Source organism: Phoxinus phoxinus (assembly GCF_949152265.1).
Source record: "Phoxinus phoxinus genome assembly, chromosome: 12".
NCBI classification, from domain to species: Eukaryota; Metazoa; Chordata; class Actinopteri; order Cypriniformes; family Leuciscidae; genus Phoxinus; species Phoxinus phoxinus.
Window position 1 is genome coordinate 21,427,590 of NC_136887.1, and position 25,441 is coordinate 21,453,030.

General features: G+C 37.7%; 1 long non-coding RNA gene across 1 annotated transcript in view; it reads right to left on the minus strand.

Annotated features, from left to right (window-relative positions):
- LOC307007998 overlaps positions 1–25,441 on the minus strand; it is a 132,749-nt gene that overhangs the window by 4,323 nt on the left and 102,985 nt on the right. The window contains exon 5 of the long non-coding RNA XR_013799742.1: positions 21,218–21,306. This is a non-coding gene — a long non-coding RNA (uncharacterized lncRNA). The remainder of the gene's footprint in view (positions 1–21,217; positions 21,307–25,441) is intronic.

Consider the following 25,441-nt stretch of genomic DNA (forward strand, 5'->3'; position numbering starts at 1 on the left):
AAACCGAAGGAGGAGGAGGAGGGGAGCGCTAGGGGGTCGCTGAAGCTTCATTGCAGCAGGCAGTTGTGATGGAAACCCTTTCCCCTCGCTGCTGACAAATTTATGTTAACAAGCAAATTAGCCACACCGCGGAGAGGCAGCGCCAGATCAATAGTGACAATAAAAAAGGGAGAGAGACGGAGTGAGAGAAAAGTTGTTGCTGACCACATACCGTCTGCGAGCGTAAACGGCCAGGGCCTGTCCCAAAGGTCCGTCAACAATAACCCACCGCTGAGAGACACAAAAGCTATCGACACGCTGCTCGCTTCAATTTCCCTAGGCGGTGGCTGCTGTCACATCAAAACGCCCATTAGTCACAAATTCAGCAGGCCATGGATTTTGCCCTGCTCTCTAGGGGCACGCTGTCATCTTGAAAGTTGTGCCACCGGCGAAAAAAAGGACATCTGGTTTGAGTGTAGTGTTTGGAATACCAGAGGACCAGGAGGCTTGTTTCTGATAAAAGGGTAAAAACACAGGCACTTGAGAGCTGTCAGGGTTTGTTAAAAAGAGCAAGCTGAGGAAAGAGAGAGTCGAGGTGAAACTAACCCTAAGGGAATATCACAAGACATGAAATAGATACTTGATTAAATTATTATTATTTATTTTGTTGCATTAGAACACTGAATATTAAAACAGCATGAACATTTTTTTGTTTAATATTGCATGTATTACATGTTGTGAATGATACTTCCAATTTTTCCAATAAATAATTGCTGTAATTTAAGTAATGAGGAATATATTATATTAATAAACTGAGATGTGACATTATCTCAGTATTACAATCTATAATACAGTATACACTATGCATCTTTTTACAATATATTTGTTTATTTTACACTTAAATGCGTATTAAAAATTTAATAAAGTGTGTGTGACACACACACACACACACACTTCGATATGACTATTTTTCAGAAAGTGAAAATGCATTTGAATGTGTGTGAGGTTTACAATTTGCCAAAAATAATTTACCCTAATAGGACATAGTCAGGTGTGTATTACTCCCCCCTAAAGAAGGTCAAAGGTAAAATGTAGAAAAAAAATTTGGAAAATGATTTTAGTCTTAAATGTAAAATATAAAGACATTTATTTATTTTCTAGCTGCGGTTTCATTATTAGTCCCATGCATAGAGGGTTAAAATCTAGTTAGACAAGTTAATGGAGTATTTGATTATTAGCAATAGAAAATAAAGGGAAAACAAAAGAAAAGGAACAGCCGAAAGAGAGTTATGTCAGCATTGGTAACAAATGACATTGAACACAATTGCAGGTACTTCCCTAAAGTGGGAACACACACAGTGATGTGTACATGTTCAGACATGCCTACAAAAGTAGGCCTTTAAAAGAAAGCGTCCAAACATATGCATTTACCGTGCAAAGAAAAATAAGGATTTGTATGTATATATGCTGTATTTATTAGGTTCATAACACATCTATATTTATGAGATCCATGGTTCTATTAGAATATGTAGTTTCTGAGCGGTTGGCTGATTGGATGAATGAGCCGTCAGTTTACATATAATATCTATTTCACGGCCCTTGTATTTGCACAGTCTCTGTGGGAGCCGAGCTTGTCAGCGGCTGTCGTGGCGCAAGCACATAGTCTAGTATAGACCTCTCAGCAGGGTGCCAGCGACCCTCTGTATCCTTCAATATCTAAACAGGTGCCGCTTGTCTCTCTCTCTCTCTCTCTCTCTCTGTCTTCGGCCATCAATCAGTACGTTCTAAGGGTCCTGTCCTCCTTCATTACGGCTCTATTAATCGGCTGACTGTGTGAGAACAACCCAGCGCCAGCCCGTTAATGTTTAATGGCTCATCTCACGAGATCAATGAGCCAGTTAGTGAAGACAACATTACACTTATGGCTGAACAGCCCCTAGTTATTGGACACACTAGTTAGGAAGTGACCCATCGCTCTTGAAGAAGGCTGGCTGGAATAATGGAGACTGACAAACACATGTCATTCTGTTAATGAAGTGAGGCACTCTAGTGTTACACATTGTCTACACACTAATTACAGTAATGACTGCATGTGCAACAGAACACAAGGGTCAGCTGTGGCGTGTGGGAAGGATGGGTCAATTAGGATGTAAAGAAAAAGGAAAAAAAAAAACTGACATCACTGATTGGGTTTCTGAACACTTAAAAAAAACAGGACTAAAAAAAAATCTGATTTGTTAGCATGAAAAATGCAAATTGTGATAATCCATTTTTTTTTTTTTTGAAGGCTATAGGTCAAATTTTGCTCTGTCACTTGAGAGTTTGTGTGAACATGCCTTAATTCTTACATAAAAAAAATGTTTTCTCAAGTAATCTAAAAATGTGCTTCATGTAGTAACATAACAAAACTGATTTTAAGTCAAAAATAGGATTTAATAATAAGAGTCAATCTGCATACAGACGTTTTTTTTAAGTATGTAAAATCAAGTAAAGTAGTTCCTTAAGGAATGTATTATAAATAAATATATAAAATTGCCACATTTTGGCTTTTGGCTAGCTTAGTTGGGGACATTTAATTTAATATTAAACAATATCATTGATCTGCCTGCATTGACACCATTGTATAAAAACTGAACTGAACTGAACGAACTTAAGATGGACTGTGACGCTATTTTCTTCTGGAAACAAACTTTATTGCATTATGTTCCTGTTATCTCTGTAAAGTTGTCTTTGAAACAATCTGTATTGTAAAAAGCGCTATAAATAAAGGTGACTTGACCAGACTAAACATTGAACAACATTTTTACAACACGCATAGCACACAACAATTACAGTTAATAAAGAGTAATAGTAATTCATTTTCTTAAACAGAACTGACTGTGGGACCGCAGGAATACTTCTAGCAAGAATAAGAGATAACTATCTAAGAAGGTTAGCAGATGTACAGTATTGTGGGTGAATAGTAATCAATATGACAGATTCTCAAGGACAGTCCAATTAGTGGGTTACTCTGCATAAAAGAGTTTCATATTGGCCTAGAATGCCAGTGCATCATTGTGAATATGTATGCCGACAGTGGGCCCATCTTTGAAATCTGTGCTCTTTTAGACATGCCTGCATATCAAAGGCTGAAGCAATAAAGCTGGTGTGGTGCAGCAGAGACTTGACTTATTAATCAGCCACTGAATCATCTGGGGCCAAACAGAGAATTCAAATGAGTCAGTGAGCAACGGGATAAAAACAGGGTGAAAAGCCACGATCAATTTCAGCGGCCAGTCACTTGCACAACTAAAGAGTGTAAATTCGTGTATGTCTGTTTCTCCTCGCCGTCTCTTTATCTGACATTCCCACTCCCCCCTCACCCTCACCCTCTCAGAGGAAAAGAAAGATGAAAAGACAACTCTTGAACAAGTGACCATCAGGGAGAAACTGCGCAGGCAATCAATGGGCCATCAGTCATTGAGAATGCTTGTTGTGCTCTTTATTAGTTTCTGATACAGATCCCACTAGCACTTAATGATACCACAGCACAAAAAGCTATTGACACTCTTCATGTGACCTTTTTCTAATTATTGGAAGTGTTAGAATTGGATTCCAATCTATTAAAGGGTTAGTTCACCCAACAAAAAGAAAATTCTGTCATCACATACTCACCCTCATGTCGTTCAAAATGTGTACGACACAAATGAAGATATTTTTTATGAAATCTGAGAGCTTTCTGTATTCTCCATTGTCAGCCTACGCAACTGACACTTTCGTAAAAGATCGTAAAACTAATCCATATGAATAGAGCAGTTTAGTCCAAACTTTCTGAAGAGACTTGATCGCTTTATATGATAAACAGATTTAAATTTTATTCACAGATAAACATTGATCAGTGAACACAAACAGAAAATCAACCGTAACTGCATGACGCGTGAGAACAAACCTCATTGGTTCTTGCGGAAGCTCAAACGTGCTGCGTAACAAGAGAAAGAACCTCATTGGTTCTTGCACATCAAGCAAGCTTGAGCTTCAGATTACCATAACTGATGTGAATAAAAGCCTAAATCAAATCTGTTCATCATATAAAGTGATCGAGTCTCTTCAGAAATTTTGGACTAAGCTGCTAGTTTAAATATCTCTTCATGAACTTTTTTAAGTTTTTAATAAAAATATCTTCGTTTGTGTTCTGAAAATAAACGAAAGTCTTACGGGTTTGGAACGGCATGAAGGCGAGTAAATGATGACAGAATTTTCATTTTTGGGTGAACCAAGCCTAAAATACATATTAACATTATAACATCTTAAAAACTAAAACAGAACTGCAGTTTTAAAATGTTTATAAAAGCTCTTTATAAAGAGTTTTTATTTATTTATTGCATTTTTATCTAATGCCCTAAAATGAATATTCACACAGAATTATTTTAACATTACACAATTTTTTCCATTTACTATTATATGAGTATTAAATATATTTCATGACATAATTACAATACCGTGTGTATATATATATTTTTTTTTTCGTGAAATACATTTAAACAATTATAAATATTATAAATTATAGCCTATTTATAACAAAAAAATTATTAGATAGCACTCAAACACATAAATAACTTTAGTTGATTGGAAAAACTGAATTGTTACAGAACAAGACAGACACACACACACACACACACACACACACACACACACACACACGGCAGACAATCTCTGTGAACTTTAGAGGCTTAAGTTAATCTTATAGGTTGATATTAGCCTCTCTGCAGAAATCAAAGAACATTTATCAATGCAGTAATACAAATGTCAATGAATATAAAAATCATCTTTAAAATAATTTAAAAAATAAACCTGAAACCCCTGGAGATTGGTGTGATATAAACACAATAAACAAAATAATAATTAAAAAAAAAATCCCTGTCCTGTAGGTAACATCAAAAGCTTTCACACTTTTTACCCCGTCTAATCTACGAGAAGCATCTATAATCTAGGAAATCACAAAACTTAAAATACCCTATGTCTGCCCTCTCACACATGCACACACAAGAAAAAAGCAACAAAAAAAGGAAAAAGTAGCCATACACGAGATATCCCGCAATTGATGAGCTGCGTTTGTGGAATACCCTATTAGGAATGAGGCAGACCGGCCAGGCAAGAGAGGGCTTTACTTTAAATTGAGTAGTGCCAACGCACATTTATTGGCTCTAATGTGCTACAGCTTGGTCCTGAGCTCGCCTACTTCGAGGCCGGGAATGGGCCGGCACTGCCACAACCAGAGAACATAATAAGCTTTTTAAGGGGGCTGCTTGTGCAGCTTGATGTCAAAATAAAGACCTCCCTTCAGCTACTGCTCCACAACCTGCAGCATACCAGACAAATCTTTTCTTATTACACTGTTAATATGATTTTTCTTCCCCTTTGAACTTTGATCTTTTTTCTTTTCTTTTCTTTTCTTTTTGGAAGACACCAGTCAGCATTGTGGCCAATGAACAGCACCTGGTGTGGCTCTCTTTCTGATTTTTTTCATTTTATTATTATTATTTCAGAAAATAAATAAAATAATAATCATTCCACATCAATTGTTGCCATAAAATATGAAAATAACTTATTTTTTTCTTCAGAATAACATATAGCCAGCTGATCACTCAGTAATGTTTTAAAATTTGGCCCACCCAACTGGGCACCATGCTGATAGTTTGGGGGGACCCGGTCGGTCTCCCCTCACCCTACCGTCCATCGATCAGCTCATTGATTAACAGATTGGAAATATTAACTGGAGGATGATCCGTCTCAGGTGGGCCGTGTCATTCTCATTAAGCCACAGAGTGAAGATGGGGCTGGGCAGAATAGACCAGTCTCTCATTAGCATCCTAATGACAAGGCCATCAGATAATGCTCAATCATTATCTCGTCAGCAATTACACATTCTGATGCCAGCATGCATAATATGTGTTCAATTAAATAAATCCACTAAAGTATTGAAGCAAAAAATAAAAAAATGACTTCTTAGTACTAAATCAGATATTTTTAACTTGCTATCTAAAAGGCAGTCTGCTTGAATTTCTACTACATTTAATGTGCTTTAAAAAGTAGCTGGGCTTTCATCTTGGAAAACCTATATAGATAACTTTTCATTAAAAAGCACTTTCATTTTTGGAGTCCTGATACGTAAAATAGAACTGCAATAAATATGTATACAGAATGTGGTTGACAATCCGCATACTATTAGGTTTAAAATAAATAATTGTGTTGAAAAAAATGTCTTGCCTGCATATAAAAATATGCTATAAGTCACAGCACTTTTATGCCAGAGGTGGGCAGAAAGACGTGGTAACAACTCACATTTTATTGTCAATGTTACACATAAATATAAATTAAATTCAATAGCACATGTCAATATTAATTCTGTAATATAACGTGCGACAAAACACGCAGCTCCAAACTGACCCTGTGTCAACGGCCTTATTTTATGAGGCCGCTTTAAACAGCAATTCACATTAGCTCAATAACGCCCGGGCCAGAACGCAGACAGCACACATCAGATCTGCGCCACCATGCAATTATGCAGAATCCTCCTGCCTGTGATTTAAGAACTCGCACAGGCAGCACAACATCTGCAGGGGCAGACACAAAGAGCACCTCATTGATTGAATTTTATATTGTTGTTGTCGGAGATCTTAACATGCCTGGAATTTACAACCCTGAGAATAATAATGTCATATAAAACTGACAGGACAAAAGACATGCGACTCCCTCCATTCAACTCGCTCTCAGAGGAGGGAGGCTCATTTTCCATCGTTTTCAATTTTCCATCAGAACTGCTTTTGTGATTTTATGGAGAATTATGCTTGTTGATTTGTGACATATATGGGGATCGGTGAAAATATATGTTATGGGCATGGACGCATGCAGAGAATTTTTGCCTTGCTGTTTTTTCATTCAAAGAGCATCTCAGGCTTTAATAACCTAAGTATCGTAACATTTAAAATTGCCACATTTAAAAACAACTTGGCCATACAATACGTACCCTACCTCAGACGATCTCCCTTGCCAGATGCAGTGCATTTAGATAGTGTGGGTTATTGCAGAGAGACATGTGGCCTGAAACTTGGAGAACTTGTGAAGGTTACAGTTATATCAAAGTTCAGGTGCACCTCCTCCTCAATCCAATAACCCCTCACCCCCTTCGCCATGTTAGTGCAGCATAATTACTCACCCCCATCCCCAAAAAATGACAGGACTCTGACCCCGGCCGAATTATTGAATTTTTATCGCCCGCCTTGGGCCATGTCGGGGCTATTCAATTTTAGCCGGAGGAGGACAACCTATTAAGGAGGATGAGTCCAAAACGTCGTCGCTCAAATTGCCACCCAGAAACCATTACAGACACATGGGTTTCGATACAAGCAGAGCGTCCACAGTTTGGCTGGACAGAGAAAACCCCTCCTGCACACACAAACACCCAGTCCCCCCACCCTTTTTCCCGTACCAGTGCTAGAGTAGCAGACACAATTTACATGAGTTGAAGAGAAGGTGACAGGCGGCAATCAGGCAGTGGAATAGGGTCAGAGCCAGAGACGAACAGACCACATTACAGTCTACCGGCGAATCACTTATGCCGGCCACGACCTCCGACCTGCACTCATATCAACCAATTGCCCTTTAGTATAATTATATGGGGTAATCTTTGGCCATTTGATTGGACAGAGATGGGTTGCAAGCTGACGTTAATTTATTTTTCGGATAATTTTTTTTTTTCTCCTACCCTCCCTTTGCTTGTTAATAAACAGTTTAGGTAGAGCCATTTCAGTGTGTAAGTGAAAGTCACAAGGAGCCCCGGGGTCAAAGTTATCTATTTATCAATCTATCTGTCTATCTATCTGTCAAACTCTGTGACTGTCACTCTTCCTGATGAGATGTAATTAACCCCCGAAAGCCTGCGTGTCCCTGTTTTATACCTACATTAGAATATTACACCTTAGGCGTAGAGTTGATTACGGCTGACATCTTGAGTTAATCCATTGGGCAGGTCTTTATCAAAATGTAAGCAGACTGATGGAATGAGACAGTGTACAGATTAATGATGAGCTTGAACCTTCATGTCTCCGTAAGTAATACAAATGGCATATGACTGAAATGGTCAAACCAACATTTTCCAAACATGATCAGTGGGCAGTAAGGAGCAACATGAGGGAATAGGAAACAAAAGGGATGGCTATACATGCAAAGAAGGATTGTGGTATGATTGTGGACTCTTTTTACTGTGGAAAAGTCTCAAAAAAATGTTTGGGGGGGAATGAAATTGTTACAATCCATATTCCAGAAGGTTTCTGTAGACTAGAAAGTTCTGACACCAATATATTTAAGTTTTTTTGCGATGTGAGGCGGTCAAGCTCACTGCATTCAAAAATAAGCAACAGAGACAAGGATTCACCAGTATTATTACTACACTATACTATACTACTCTATAATAAAGTAGCAAACACATATTTAAATATATAAACAATTATATATACCTTTTCAAATATATAACATACAACTACAAATATCTAAAATATTGGAAATATAATAATTTGTTGATAATATGTTAAATTATTACAAATACATACAATAAAATAACACAATAATTTCCATATAGCACACCCTATAGCTGCATCTCATATACGGACCAAAAACCAATGGCATTTCTACCTGAACTGTAACTATAACATTGGGGCTGAAAAGCACACAACCATATGTTTAACCCCAACCCTACAATAAATTTGCCCAGTCCCTCTGATGATATGCCCACCCTGACCCTAATCACAATCGTCTACTGACCGACCCTTTCCCCGGAGAGTCAAGCTCATTGAAAAACTCATTCTCACCCCCCTTCACTTCCTATCTCCTTCTTCCTATTTAGTACTGTAATTTAGAGAGTTGCCACCAATATCTCTCCCTCACTCACCCATCTCATTGTCACGGAGTCTGGGAGCTAGAGCAATCTACCTGCCTGTCAGTCAAAACCCAACAAAGGGTGGTCTTACACGTCAATTTCTGTTACTGAACTGCAATGCAAACCATTAACCAAAGTTCAGATTCAGTAGTGTTTCAAAAATTGTGAAACCATGTAGTGAACGGAACAAGATCAATCCTATCCTGTCAAATCTAAATAAGAAAATCCGTTCTTCCATTGACCCACTGCTAAAGTGATGTTCCACTCACTTGGCTGCCCTTTAAAACATTACCACATCAATCCAGCACATTGTGCCCTGAGGTAAAGGCTCCGAGCATGCCTCAAATCATATGCATAAATATAGCAGTGAGTGTGTGATTACATCAGGTTTGCTGGTACTTTTCTCTTGAAATTAAATGCTCTTAGATATGCATCTATGTGGATGTGCATTTGAAATTGTGTGCATGTGAATGAACTTTTGCACCTGCTTGTCGATAACACCACTTACCACATATTGAAATGAGCCGTTTACATGTCTGAGAGTGTGTGTATATACGTGCATTTGCTGAAGCGCGCGCGTGTGTGTGTGTGTGGAGGGTTCCATCCGTGCCCCGGTACCCCACGTCTATCGACTGGCTGGGATTAAGCCAGCCGGTGGAGGCAGTCTCCCAGTGGGCCAGTGGCTGACCCTCTCAGGGCTAAAGTTCAACCCAGGGCGAGGGCTCACGGGGCCAGATTAGGGGCCCTGCTAGTCCCTGCGGACGGATGAAAGAGTGAAATTACATCTCGCCCAATATGCTCCCTCCACACACTTACAAACACACACATTAATTAGAACTATTGCAATAATGCATGACAGGTGAATAAATAAACAAATCTGATGCTATTTGATGCCAGCAAACTGTTCGCTGAATGTCCAATTTGACCATTGTTATTGACCACAGCTGTGTTATTATTTTAAACGAAATACCAAATTCTTGTGAGATGAACACCACACCTGCGGATCTAAGATACTTTGATTTCTCTGCCTTTGAAGCCATAATGTGGGAGCTGCCGGCCCTGAACTAAGGCTTTTAATTGCAGTGCTGGAATACGGGTTTATGCTCTGACACAATCTCACCAATTAACGTTTCCGTAAATAAAACCATGAAGTTATAATTAAGGTTTTCAGACTAAATTAGCCCTTTGTCTAACTGTAATGCCCTCTGTCTTTGAAGTCACAGAATAAGCAAAGGATGTTTGACTTTTTATCATGGGTTATTACTTACTGTGGGAGAATAAGAGATTAAAGCAGAGGGAAAATTAATGAATAAATAAGAAATCATTTTGGAATATTGCATAAAGAGTATCTCCAATAATCCAAAAAAAAAAAAAAAATCTTCATGACATAGCCTGACTTGCAAATGAGGAAAATAATTCAATGTAATGAATGGCCCATGCAGATGAACAATGAAGATCTTAAGAGAAGTGAAGTGGCCATCTCATCTCCAAGTGACATCCTGACTCTCTCATTCTCTCCCTCTCTCGCTTTCTCTCTCTGGGTAGAAAGGAGAAATAATTGGATTTTTTCCCACAAATAATGCTTCACCCTTGAGTTTAATTAACTAGCCCGGTGCAGGCCATTCTCTGGCCGTTTGAGAAAGAAAAAAGAGAAACCTTCCCTGTTTGTAATGGCAGAATCATTACACACGCAGTGGACGGACTCGCTTTTCATTGCTGTTAGTGCTGCACAGCGAGACATCGTGGCGTGTTATTTTCACAGGCCTATTTTGTATTGATGAAGTCAGGGATGGCCTTTCTGGAGGGGATTACACCATAATGAGATATAGTTCAAACTGTCAGTCACCAGTTTGAGCACTGTAAGCATCTAAACCTCACCACCACGTCTTTGGCGCAGTGAAAACACCAAAATAGACAGATAAATTGAATAGAAATGGATTACAGGTGGTAAGAATGTTTATCTTTATGCTGCAATGCAATCTAATTGCAATGTGACTGGAGAGAGCTACAGCAGAAGATCAACATTTTAAACCAATGCACTAGGAGCTTTTCAACTGAAGTCTGAATTGCAACTCATCCATCACCATGGCAAGCCTTGAAGGCTTTTGGCTTGCGCATCAACAAGGTAAAAAACCTGTGTGACCGCCCCGCATCCCATATCCCACTGGTCACTCAAGCTAGATTTAAGGCTTTCCTTTTATTACAGTGCGTGGTATTTTATGACTGTATGCCACAAAAACCAAACGCAGCAACACTAGAAATAAAAAATCCTTGCAACAATGCCTTGCGACCACATTATAACTCTTCCCAGGGTCCAAAGGGCCACTCTGGATGAAGGGTTGCCATTTTTGCTGTCACTGTCCTTCTCTTGGGTGCTCTCTTTCTCTTTTTACACACACACACACAAACACACACACACTAAAGCTGGGTGTTTGTTGTTCCATTCCCCTCAATGTCTCCCTCAGGAGAAGCCCCTCATTTTAATATAAATAGAACGCTTCATCATGCAGTGGCACAAACTTCCCCACGATGCATTGCTCTGACAGCATTACCCATGCTGCATTAGACCAGCAGAAGGGAGAGTGGACATGCCAACGCTTTTAGCCTTGCCAGAGCAAACAAGCATTTTCTAGATTTTGGGATGATCTGACATGTTTGGTCTTGTGAGTCTGGGAGCGCAAGGCCACCGTTGAGCTCAGCTGCTGTGCAGAATTTCAATTGGCCCTAAAATGGATAAAGAAATCATAAGCTGATCATTTAAAAACCTTTTATCATCATCATTTTAAATGCTGATTTTATTGTAATGTTTCATTTTGTATTTCTCATTAAAGAAACACTGATAACCACAACAGATATTATACTATATGTGAAGATTGATTATTAGCTGCTTGTGATGGCTTCTCAGCAAAACCGTGCTGACCGAAGGAATATTCTATAGGTTCAATACAAGTTAAGATCAATCTACAGCACTTGTGGCACAATGCCAAACACACACACACACACACACACACACACACACACACACACACACACACACACACACACACACACACACACACACACACACACACACACACACACACACACACACACACACACACACACACACACACACACACACGCACACCTCTTAATCTTCCTCAAGTGACAAACACTTGATTTTGCACACAATACATTACTGTACTAACCTTTTCTGATTAAGTTATATTATAATTTACAATTGCCGAAAAACTGAAAATGATCGTTAAAAAAAGAGTACAACTTTACACACAACCCTGTAAAAAAAGTTGCTGCCTTCAATTTGCAAGTACAATTAACTTGGATGTTAAAGTTATTTCAACTTAAATTACATTAAACTGTATTTTAAAAAGGAGTTCAATATAACTTGAAAAAAAGTTGAAAATTGCTTAATATTTTTATAATATATATATATTTTTTACAGTGAATATGCAAAAAAGTTAGAGAAAAGGTTATGTAAATGCTTTTATAAAATTGTAGTGACACATTTCTAATTTTAAGTCCACCAAATACTGGCCCCATTCACTTCCATTGTAAAGTTTATATTTATTATTTATTTAATAAAACAAAGGACAAGTCCATATTGTCATGCAATACACATTATGCCACAGATGCTGTCAATCTGAGCTTAACTTGTATTGAACTTTCAATATTTCTTTAGAGCTCAATGCAATCAGATGTTCCCAGCTGTGCCAGAAATACAAAGGGGATCACTTATGCTCAACTTCTCATCGCGATTCTCTCTCCTTTACCTTTTTTCTTACTCTCCCTGTCTTGCATTTTCTCTGTCCAGGATTTCAAGTGAGCTTCTTTGTGGGAGTACAAAGCTCTCACACTAGGGAGAAATGAAGAGTGAAGGAGACAGACAGCAAAGAGATGCTGATAGGACCCAGCACCACTCTCTGCCCTCGGGCGCTAGACCCCGATACCCCACAGCGTCCCGAGACCGCTGCTTTGTGGCTTCATACTGAGCACACACAGAGATCCTGCTTCATTATGTGTGCTTTAACTAATTGTGCTTTATTTGGAAGGTGGATCCACGGTGGCTAACAAGAAAGCACTAGAGGTCTTCATTTAGCCATCAAGCCGCTGTCCCCTGAGACAAACTCACACACAGCTGTCCTTCAGCACATCTCCTTCTCCTTCTCCTTCTGCCAATCAACACATCAAACGCCAGTCAATTCATCTCCCTCTCCTGCTTAGAAATGAGAGGGAATTAGAGGGACAGAGAGACGGGGAGAGAAAGCGGGAGAGAGAGAGAAGCGAAACACAGCAGTGAATACTGAGCGCAAGATTTAGCTGGCCTGGCAAGCACTCTGGATTTAGCAGGATATTTATTCTTTTATATCCAGACAAAAGAGATTGCACATGCCCTCTCCTGCGAGCACCCCTCCTTCAGTCACTACTCTGAGCCTCGGCAAGGGAATCCGAGTGAATATAATGAGACTCCATCAAGGCTATCAGGTGTAAGATCACATCACATCAAAGCTGGATCAAACGTTGCCTAGCAAGATATATTTGGACATATGTTTAGAGAATTATCAAATTCCCCTGCTTAAAGAGAAAATTTGTAAACCTATAAACAAGCAACTTTAAGGTTTGGGAATTTGTTTTCCATGTTGACAAAAAAAATAAAATAAAAAAATAGAAAAAAAGTATTTATGTTCCATATTTCAATGAAATGTTGATTAAATATATTTTTTTTGAATTGAGTCAAATGAGTTATTTAATACAATCAAAATGAGTACAAGCAAATGGATCATATAAATACAAAAATATTTAGATGATATATAATCAATTCTATAATATTAAACTACCATGCTATCATTTGGAATTGTAGCTACTAGTAATTACTTATTTAGTATATTTTAGTACACAACTTATGTCTTCCATAAGAAATGCACATGTCAAAGTATGTGTTGCATAAAACTATTGACAATATCACATGCACACTAATGAGACAAAAACAGCGCACATAGACCTCAAGACTTGGTTCTTAGCAATCAACTAATCAATTTAAAGTAAAGTAAAGTTACTAATTCTGACATCATACAACAATACACGACAACAAAATTAAGATCAACAACCGGCAAACGGTCGAACATTAATTTTCCGTGTAATATGTTATTATTTCACATATCTAAATAACATTTCAGTTTATTAATATTAGTTTTTAATAACCATTTGTATACCACAGAGAGAAGTCAGACACAGTTTAGACATTTACAAAAATGATTTGCAAATTAAGATTAGCATTTACAGTATAGGCTATTTATGGTTCATAAACACACGTATACATTTATTAAATCAAGATATATATTTTATGCATAATGCTTTATAAAGTTTAACCTGAATCTCATATGCCATTCAAACTTCCCAGAAGCTCTCTTTGCTCCCAGAAGCAACTCATCATAACCACATTTCATCCAGTCCCACAGCAGACTAAGGTTCGTTTAAACACCATTCTAATAACCTCTCTCAAATGGCATAATGAAGATGCACGCTATCGGGTCACATTCACGCCGATCAATATGGCAGTACAAAATGGTCAATAAACATATGCGTGGATTGATTTCATCATGTTATTACCATATAAAGCAACCTAGTAAATATGCAGATAATTGCTGGTGAACCGTTGTTGGTACCGGCCAAATTACAAGGAGTACTAAACACATGGAGCTGTGCCCTAAAAATGGATTTCTAAAAAGCGCTAACATCTGGTCAAAGGTGATCGTTATTTACCTCAGAGCAAATTTATACGTTTACGAGCAGACAGAGATCAAGCATGTCAGCCATGCATTGAAATGCTCATCTAAACTGAAGCAATGGTTCAAGGGTGCACAATGTAAAGATGACTGTAGCATCATTTCGGCATGTTTCAATACAAAAGGAATGATTGAAAAAACAGCTCAAAGTCTCGTGCGAATCCGTCCGATGACAGAAAGCGAACAAAGAGCTGAGAGCCTTCTCTTCTTGAGACCTTGGAAAGATGGCCGTCACGCTGGAGGCCAGCCAACTCCGCTCCATCCCTGAGCTCTCAGAGCAAAGCCATGCAGATTTCTCCAGCCTAATCCCCCTGCAATGACACAGGAGCCCTGGGATAGGATATTCAATCCTCCATCTCTCTCTCACCCTCGCTCTAACTCTTTCTCGCTCTGCCTTTCTCACTCTCTAACAAGTGGAGCTGTTTTCCACGTGGACCATAATGGCACTCAGCACTCTACAATACACGATCCTTCCCCATGTGCCCCGTTGAAATAACACCCCCATGGCCACTGCAGAGGCACATGATCTCCGGATTGCCGACTGACAGCGGGTTTCCACGCAGCTTTGCCTAGACACCACAAAATAAGTACTGTACGTCTCTCTCTATCTCTCGCGTGGCTCCTCAAACAATTAGCGTGCAGTGTACCGATCTTGAGATGTTTTCATCCAATTCTTCCCGCCTCTCCATAGTCTTACACACACAAAAGAGCTTTTCTGGCAACTGTGGAGACAGCGGGCCACTAAGCATGCTTTAAGACTGGTCCCAGTCAAACGGCCTTCTCCTGCAGCCCTCCCTTTTTAAGTGATCATCCTTGTATCATAACAGATTAAGGGCTGCAGCGTGGCTGGATTAGGCCTAAGCTAACCTTTATCCGCCCCCATCCTCACCTGAAACTTACAAGGAGTGAGGAGTCAATTGCCCTGTCCTGATTTACAATGACACTGAGCCCCACTCTGGGCCCCTCATTATTTGGATTAAGAGAAACACTTTTGAGTAATTATTTTCACGTCGGATAAACATTAAGCTTCCACCGGATTTAGACGAGCTCTAGTCCAACACTACGGAAAAGAAGGGCGATATAAACGTGCTTATCATGCGCTACGGGTGCTATATCGGTAATCACCAACAAACAGAGAACTGGAGGGAGAGAGAGATGCAGAGATTCGAGAAATGACCGCTCTTTTGTTTTAAACACAAGGGATTTGAGAGTGTGTACCCAAATTAAGGGTCTTTAAATGCTTGGCTAGGCAAGAAGAAGATATTATTTATGTTTCAGATTAGACTTTGGGTGAATGGATTTCAATATGGATATACAGAGAAATTTGCAATTGTTTTTGTTTTTATTTTAGGGCAGGGAATAAAATTAATATTATTATTATTATATAAAAAAAAAAATTATTTAAATCACCCTTTCACATATCTACATTTAGTCCAGATGAGTCTTGCCTTCTGCAGAGGATTTGCTTTAAAATAAAAATTGTGTCATCATACACACACGCACGCACGAACGCACACACACACACACAGAGAGAGAGAGAGAGAGAGAGAGAGAGAGGTACGTCATGATCTTTTCCTGGTAAGACACCACATGAGTTAAAAATGTCAACAGCACTTTTTTAAAGTCAGTGATTAGCTTTCAATTTCAGTTGAATTTTTTTTCTTCAGTTATTTTTTATTTCTTTGGTCATGTCTTGCCTAGCCACTCAAAAAAAATTGTACACCTAAAATAGTGAAAGGTGCTTTTTGTTCTCTTTGTTCATGAAAATAAATTATATTCACTCCTCCTGTCACTTATTTTGATTGTTTATTTGGACTGTTTATCTTTGTGAAGGTAAAGGTGTGTGACACTGTGCAAGTTTGTTTTTCTTATCAAAAAGAGAAGGGTGGGAAAAGCGCTGGCTCAGCCTGTGTTTGATTTCATATATTATTTCAATCATACACAATTACAGGGCGAGATCACATCAGAGGGCCCAATTGAGGGCCAGATAACCTTTTAAGGAGAGTATTCCCACAGAGGTGTGACCTTTAACCTTAATGCTGCTAGCAATCTCCAGCTATACTGCACAGCCAGAGTGACAGAGGTCAAACACACACACACACACGCACGCACACACACGCACATGCACGCACACCTCAATCTTCCTCAAGTGACAAACACTTGATTTTGTACAAAAACACTTGTGTGTTTAAATGTCTAATGTTGTCACAAAATGACATTATTGTCTTTGCTATCCTAAATGACCGAATTGCAGTAATGTACGCAAAAAAAAAAAATGTGAGAGGTTTTCCCGCCCTAGCGCCAGTAAACGCATCATCAGAGAAGAGATGTCGTTTAAAGAGGGGTGGGAAAGGTATTTTGATTAAAGATTATGAGGGCACACGAATTTAAAATAAAATAATGATGTGCACGAATAAATTATTCATAATAAATATTCCATTTTAATTCCATGGTGACTTTAAGATCTCAATTCATTCTTTAAATATTTACTTGACACCCGAGTAAATCTCAATCAAATTATTTTAGGCTTTAGATTTTTTTTCCAAAAGCCATTCATGACATTAAGTGATTTATGCACAGCGCTAATTTTTCAACACACTCCAGGAAGTGTCACAATATTTCTCCTTCCTGTAGTCTCATCCATCCTGCTGCGCTGGTAATTGTGTACCCTGTTTAAACCCTTTCCCCCCCAAGACCAGATGTGTTTCCTCTTTGATGTGGACTGGGTCACTGGGCCCTGGTAGCCACTTCATCCCACTAGCACTAGCACATGCCTGACAAAGAACCCATCAGCCCTGGAACGCTACGCTTTTCAATGCAGCTGCCGACTACCCACTGATAAATGGAGGCCGGTTTGTCTTGTCTTGACCACACCTTGTAGAAGGCAGATTCTAGAAACCAGACTCTGTCTGTGCTTTGAGACAAATGTGGCTAGAGGACTTCACAGGAGGTTTGAACTTGAGCCTCTCAATAATGGGTGGCCAATTATAAGCATCTGTTGAGGCAGAAACAATCTTCACCACGCTGAAGCGTTGTGTGGTGATTTATCACAAGCTCGTAGACAGCTTTCTTTCTCGTAGTCTTTTGAAGAGATCTGTCTTTTATATATCTGAACATGTTTCTGAGTGAGAGGCATAAATCTGCTTTCTGAAATATTTGTAATAAAACAATGATTGAATACTGTCTTTTTTAAAAGTGCTTGAACATTGTTCAATGAGGAGAAAAGTAATACAATAATAAAATTAAGGCCAAGGTGTTTCTACAGTCAATTTACTGCCGAAATGCCTTGGTCTGTTGTATTTTATATGCATGCTCGATTTATAAACAAAAATGTATTATTTAAAAAATAAATATGAAGAACTTAAAATGATACAATAAATCTAATATAATGTATACATTACCATTAAAAAGCTTTGAGTTGGAGATATTTTTTCTAATGTTTGTTTAAGAAGTCTCTTATGCTTACTATTAAGGCTGAAAAATCTATCAAAAATTATTGATCAAAAATGCAGAAAACATGTGAAATACAATTTAAAATAACTGTTTTCTATTATAACTGTTTTTACATTTTTATTCCTGTGATGGCAAAGCTGAATTCTCAGCATCATTACTCCAGTCTTCAGTGTCACATGGTCCTTCAGAAATCATCATAATATGATGATTCGGTCCTCAAGAAACATTTACTTTTGTGAAGAAAAAAAAAAAGAAAAAAAAAAAAAAATCAAGGATTACTTGATTAACAGAAAGAAAACAACAGCAAAAAACTGTTTTAGAAAAACGAAACACATTTAACATTTTTGCATCCTTGCTGAATAAAGTATTTTCTGAATAAAATATCGTACCTTTGAATGGATGTGTAGAATTTTGACATTATATTTGTTTTGTGTAAAACACTCATACTTTAAATATTCAGCATTCAACAGTGCTTGAAATTATATACCCTTCAATTTCCCTAATGAGATCAATAAAATAAATCGAAAGATCTAACCACTCCATGAATGAACAATGTCATATGTATTCTTGCAGATTTTCTGCACAAATTCTTTACTGTACATATAGTTTGAGATTGAGAACAGGCTGCTACTGTGTGTGCTCCCCATCTCTCTTTCTCTCTCTCTCTCTGTTTTTCTTTGACATGTCTTTTTGATGGCAACTGCCCTGACTTTCATTTGATTTAGGTAGCGTGATAAATTTAGTGTCTTCTTCCTTTTCCTCTTTCTCCATCCATGGTTTCAACAAGAGCCATCTGTGCTTGATAAAGTCACAAAAATAACTGGTCAGGGTAAACTAATATTTAATGTGCCTTTCAAAACATTGCCTTCTGCCTGACCTTCTGAAATGTGTGACAAGAGCCTGGGTAAACTGCACTTATGTTCTTAAGGTTAAGAGAGTTTAAAAATGTTGCATGCATGTTGATTGTTGCCTTTGTAAATCAGGCCCAGGCTGAAACAACAAACTGCTTTTGGTTAGGCTTTAGATTTGAAAGAGAATGAGAAAGCGACAGATAGAAAGAAAGACACAGAGACAAAATGTCAGAGAATTTACCACTTCATGAAATGCTTTATAATTATTATTATTATTATTATTATTTTGTAATGTCCATAATTGAAACGTATGCAGTGGGTCCAAAATTCTGAGACTACAGTGAAAACCTTTGATGGAGTTTAAGTTTAACCTGAAAAGATTATGAAATTCTTGGTAATTATTCAATTATGCTGATCATGTCATTTGCAATTGGGGGGGACATACAGTTTAAAATCTTTTTGGTTTGGTAAGATTTTTTTATGTTTTATGATAAGTATCTTATCATCACCAAGGCTGCATTTATTTAATATTTATTCAAAATATATCAAATATATCACACACAAAAAATACAGTAAATATACAATTTAGAATGACCATTTTCTATTTAAGTATATAGCATTACTCCAGTCATCAGTGTCACATGATCCATTAGAAATCTTTCTAATATGCTGATTTGCTGCTCAAGAAACATTTCTTATTATTATGAATGCTGAAAACATTTTGTGCTGCTTAATATTTTGTGGAAATCATAATACATTTCACTCCTTGTTTCATCCTGTCATAATTAGATTTCATAATTAGAAAGAACAGAAATTATACTGTATGAAATAGAAATCTTATGTAACAGTATAAATGTTTAATTTAATGCATCCTTGCTGAATACAAGTATACATTTACTTAGTAAAAATCTCACTGACCCTAGACTTTTGAAAGATAGTGTTTATTTGAAAAATGCTCAGCATTTTCAGAATTTTTTGTGAAGTAATTTTCCATTTTCTAACCAATTTTGGCGGTAGCTTTTTTTCCCCCCATTTTGTTTGACTTATTTGGGTTTTCTGTGAACGCAAGTTCTCTGGAGAGCAGTAACCATTTATAAATCACATGTTCTGAATTTCATACTGAATACAACAGTAAAAAGAACATGACAAAGGTTTTACAATGTCAAATAAAACTACCGACATTTATTGCGAATGGGTCGCTGAACAAGAAATGTACTGTGTGCATCAGTGAATAGAACAGCCCTACAGAGACTGACCACGGATCTGTTTCCACCACAAGTAAACGGCTCAGTCAGACAGACGTGTGGCTGCTTGCCCTCAGGCTTTCTGATGCTTTACTTTGGGGCGAGAAGAACATCAGAAAAGCAGAGCCGTCTGATCAACTCCAATCGTAATTAAGCTGACACTTTAATCAATTGAGATACCAGCTTGGTCTTAAAGGTCAAATTCTCTCTAGCTGCATCATCTAACAGTAAATTAGATGCTGACATGTGAATAAGAGATTTACCAAAAAAAATAAAACAGTTGTAAAGAGAGAGAGAATCCAATTCACTTCAATTTCTCCAAACACAAGTTTCAAATGTTCTCCAAATCACTTCAGCAGCAGCCACGAGGAATCACAATCACAGCATGAATATTCCAAATCGAATTATGACAGGCTGAAACAAGGAGTGATTTTAGCATGTCACTTCCTGAACTTTATTAGGCATCTCTGCGGTGGCCTCCTTAAACAAAGCTACACACACATGCTGAATGTGTGCAGTGTCTTTCTTTTACCTGTTCCTTATTTACACAGGAAGCACCAGACTGCCACACCTTGTCAATCTACCTCTCCGAGGAATGTGGGTATTTACGGTCAACACTATGACGTAAATCTTTAACTATCAGCCTCACTTCAGGGGGATCTTTCAAGCGCCATTGACATTGACATACACGCTAAGCCCAACAAAGTAGCAGAGAGCTTACTCTTTCCTGCATGTATAATCCAGTAATTTCTTGCTACTTTTTTCTTGTGTACAATTGCATGTCTAGACTGAGCTTCTTTCTGTTGTTGCCTCCAACAAAGCTCTGGGAAAACTTTAAACTCGCCTTCTCATGCCTTCCTTCCCCCTTCAGCTACACATCTGTAGCCAGAGATATTAGACTAAATGTCTCGCTGCGCCCACGCAAACATACAGTCACAAACCAGCCCACCAATCTACACCCCCCACTAAGAAACACGAGCACCGTGGACTAACCTTTATCTGCGCGATCCGCTCCTTTACTGTAAAGATTGGACCTTCCACTCTTTATTGTTGTTGCTCATCAATCTGTGTTTTAAAATGTTCTGTGGGGAGAAAAAAAGCAGATACATTTTTTTTATGGTTAAACGATTTCATGGGTAAAATTATTGGTTCCACTTTATTTCGATAGTCCACTTCAGACATTCTACTGTACTAACTATAAGTAACTTTTCAACTACATAGACAACTACATGACTGTCATAGACTGTAAGGTTATGGTTAGGGGTTAGGGTTTGGGTTAGGAGAATAAGTTGACTTGTAGTTGCCAAGTTACTTAAAGTCAATAGAATATCTGTTAGGGGACGATCAAATTAAAGTGTTAGCAAATATTAAGCAGACAGTTTACTAATACTCTAATGACAGTTAGTTGACATGTAGTTCCAAAGTTACTTATAGTTAGTAGAATGTCTAAAGTGGACTATCAAAATAAAGTGTTACCAAATTCTTTTTCTGTATATGATTCAAATAAATAAATAAAAAATTATAAAATAACATAAATCCTTAGTTAATAAAAACATATATAAAAGTAAAATAAATAAAAATACATATAAAAAACAAAAACAAATTAAATATTAAAATTAAATAAATAAATATAAAACATTGAACATTTTTAAATAAAATAAAAAATAGAGAAATAAATCAAGAAAAAATACAAAATTAAAATAGAGTAAAATATAAGACGAGCAGTTTAGAAACTGTGTGGATGGAAAGTAATAAAAAAAGTTACGTTTACAACTTAAAATACACTTACATAGTGGAATATTGGAGTAGGCATTAGATATTTTAGTCCACTTTTGGCATATTTTCATGTCAGATGTAAAAAATAAATAAATAAATAAATAAATAAAATAAAAAAGTTGACTTAACAATGTTGTTTTACTTCTTTAAATCAACAAGAATTTCCCCATGAAATCTATTTAAAAGGGCAACAGGTGAGTGAATCCTGAATCCTCCGGGAACACGGTCACCCCGCAGGCCTGCATCCATCAATATCCTGCCCGGACCTCCATAGAGACTCACACACAAACATTTGCCAACCCCCTCCTGCTCCTTACTAGTTCACAGCTCTGATATGTGGGACCACAGTTCTGTGCATGCTAAACAGCCCGAAATAATGGAGAATCATATCCATGACACTGATGACAACGAACAACACCTTCTGATCCATGAAGCTTCTGGTCCCTGCATTCATTGCAGAATTATTCCTGACAGCCCTTATTGATTAAACGTTTCACTGTTTGCTGTATAGATCAAAAGGTAATTAAAATAGTGATAATATGTCATATATTATTGTAAAATTAAAGGTCAAATATGTCATCTCCTGAAATTGGCAGATTAATTAAAAAGCAGGCTTCAACTTTGAGTGTGTGTTTTTTGACTCCTGAGAATCTCGGCAAAACGATCGATTGACATGTGGCTCGGCATTAAATTTCACCTGTCACCTGTCAAAGTTGGCATAAATCAACAGCCATCCATCTTTTGAAATACTTCATTAAAGGGTGCAGAGGAAAGAGGCGCTAATATTTCTTCTTTTTGTTTTAGGCACACTCTGACCTTCATTTTGTTCTCATGCTTATATAGGTGAAAAGAGATTTGACAGAGGTGCAGTTCTTGGACAAATGGCCTGACTGTTTTCCCCCCTTTTCCTCAGCAGCTGGTCCCACAACGTCTCCCAGAAGGATAGACGTTTGCGATGGACAATGAGCCTGCAGAGGCGCCGCACTGTGCCACTGGGAACAGCTTCAGAATGGGAATGAAAAATCTTTAATCTAGAATCACAGCTGTCCTCCCCTTGTTACTGAAGAGCCGCACCAGAATTCAGACCCCCTCCCCATCCACGTCAACTCAAAGCCAATGGCTCCCCATGGTACCGTTGCATCCTGATAAAATGGGAACTTTCACACAAATAGTTTATGTGAGTTCCTCTCATAAATCGAGGCATGCGCTCTCTCTCCTATCAATAAAACCCTAGCGTTCAAGGGCTGTTCGACACAGACATTCGCTATGGTGTCATTTAATAGGAATCAAAAAGAGATTCTTCTTTTTATGTGTGACTTTATGAAGTTCCTTTTATATGCACACAGGAGTACACACTCTTTCAAAACACATTATCACATTTTGTTTTGCTGCAGGGTAAACTCCTTCAGAAACTCTTACAAGATGCATGATTTTGCAATGATATAGGTACAAGCTGTTAACCCATGCATGCAGAATCCCTATAAAAGTGAACATGAGCACTTTGTTTTGTTCGTATGGCTGGATTCAAGTTTAACCCTGGATTTTTTCTTTATTTTTTTTACCATTTTACATTTTACAGAACTCTCACTCACATACTTCTCGCACAGGACTCTCTCAGCCTTTTTTTCCTTCTTAACACAAAAGTTCTTTCTAAACAACCGAGCCATAATGATGAAACATGAATATTAAATGTAATGACAGAAACAAAGGATAATTGTAACCGTTTTTGGGTTATGCTCATTTGTTCAGAAAATGTTTAGCCTAAACCGTTAACACTTTTCCTCAGACATCATTTCCCATGACAATTAAATGTATAACTTTGTTTTAAATTAAGCTGGACACAATTAAACTAGAAGTGCATGATGGCAGACGTTTCATTCCTAATACTCATGATGTATATTTGCAATGGCGGCATGTGATGAATATAGCAGTAAATTAAACTGTTTTACAATCTGAATAATTCCATTTTACAATATGCATGCACTCTAACATTAGTCAATACATAACACACATGCATAATATTCAACGCATTATGATGGTCACTATAATAGTGACATCAGACCATATACAGAAAATATATATTTTAGCAAACTTAAAAAGTTATTATTATTTTATTTTTTTTATTAATTAGAACCTCAGCGAAATACAACTGACGTTTAAAATCTACCCCCTTTAGCCACATTGTACTATTAAAGGGATAGTTCACCCAAAAATTAAAATTCTGTCATGATTTATTTTGAAGAATATGGGTAACCAAACAGTTGATGGGCCCCATTGACTTCATAGTATTTTTTTTTCCATATGGGAGTCAATGGGGCCTTGGGTCTGTTTGGTTGCCCATATTCTTTAAAATATCTTCTTTTGTGTTCAGCAGAAGAAAGACATTCATACAGGTTTGGAACAACTTCAGGGTGAGTAAATGATGACAGAATTTTTGGGTGAACTATCCCTTTAACTGTTATGGCAAATGGATGCTGGGTTCCCCTCTGTACATTATTCATCCATTGGACACTTTTCTACTGGCCTGGGAACACCTGTTATATTCACGACAACACCTTTTCCCAAGATTTTTTAAGATCAAAGTTCTACCAAATGAGGTACACAAAAAAACTGTTAACTTTTTAAGGAGGAATAACTGTTTAATGATTCCATGATGATTGCAACCAATTAAACCATTTGATTGTTTTGTTTTTGCTTTGATTTTACTTAAACTGCTAAAATATGTTTCCAAGACCATCTAACTACCGGTATATTTGGTTTCTGCTCAACCAGATGGCACATATCATTCAGAATGCAGAATTATGGGTAGTTTATGTAACCCTGTTATTGCCGGTTCCGCAGTGCTTTTAAGCATGGCAGAAAATTCTCCAGAAATGTGTGTATTTGATTATTTTCTATGCACACGTAGAAGGAAAAAAGGGGAAAACTGAGTAATGAAACAGAGCTGAAACTGTGGTCATTTATAATGTGTGGTTTCATCTTTTGAGTAGCGGTACCACCACCACACTGTGAAAACCAGACCTATAATCAACACCAGGGTTGTGCCAGGGGGATTTCACTCAAGTGTTCTCACATTTGTACCAGTGGGAAAAGCTTCACTAGTAGAGGTGCAGACATCTATCTATCACCATTTCATACATATTATAAAATCTCATAACACGTGTAGAGGAATGAACCTACAATTCAGTTGGTTTGTTGATAACATCTAAAATTGTTTAATTGAAAAAAATGTGTTGACAAAAATTTACTTTTGAAATTTCTGCCCACTTCACAATTTAGGACATTCCAAATAAAACATAGCTGTGTACTCAAACATGGAGTCTATTGTCATGGCAACAGCTGTGGACCTCATGAACACGTTGAGGCCCGTGCCAGTAGGCCAGAGAGGATGAATTAGGTCTCTTTTTTATGTGTGTTTACATTGGCATGGTGTTGCATGCA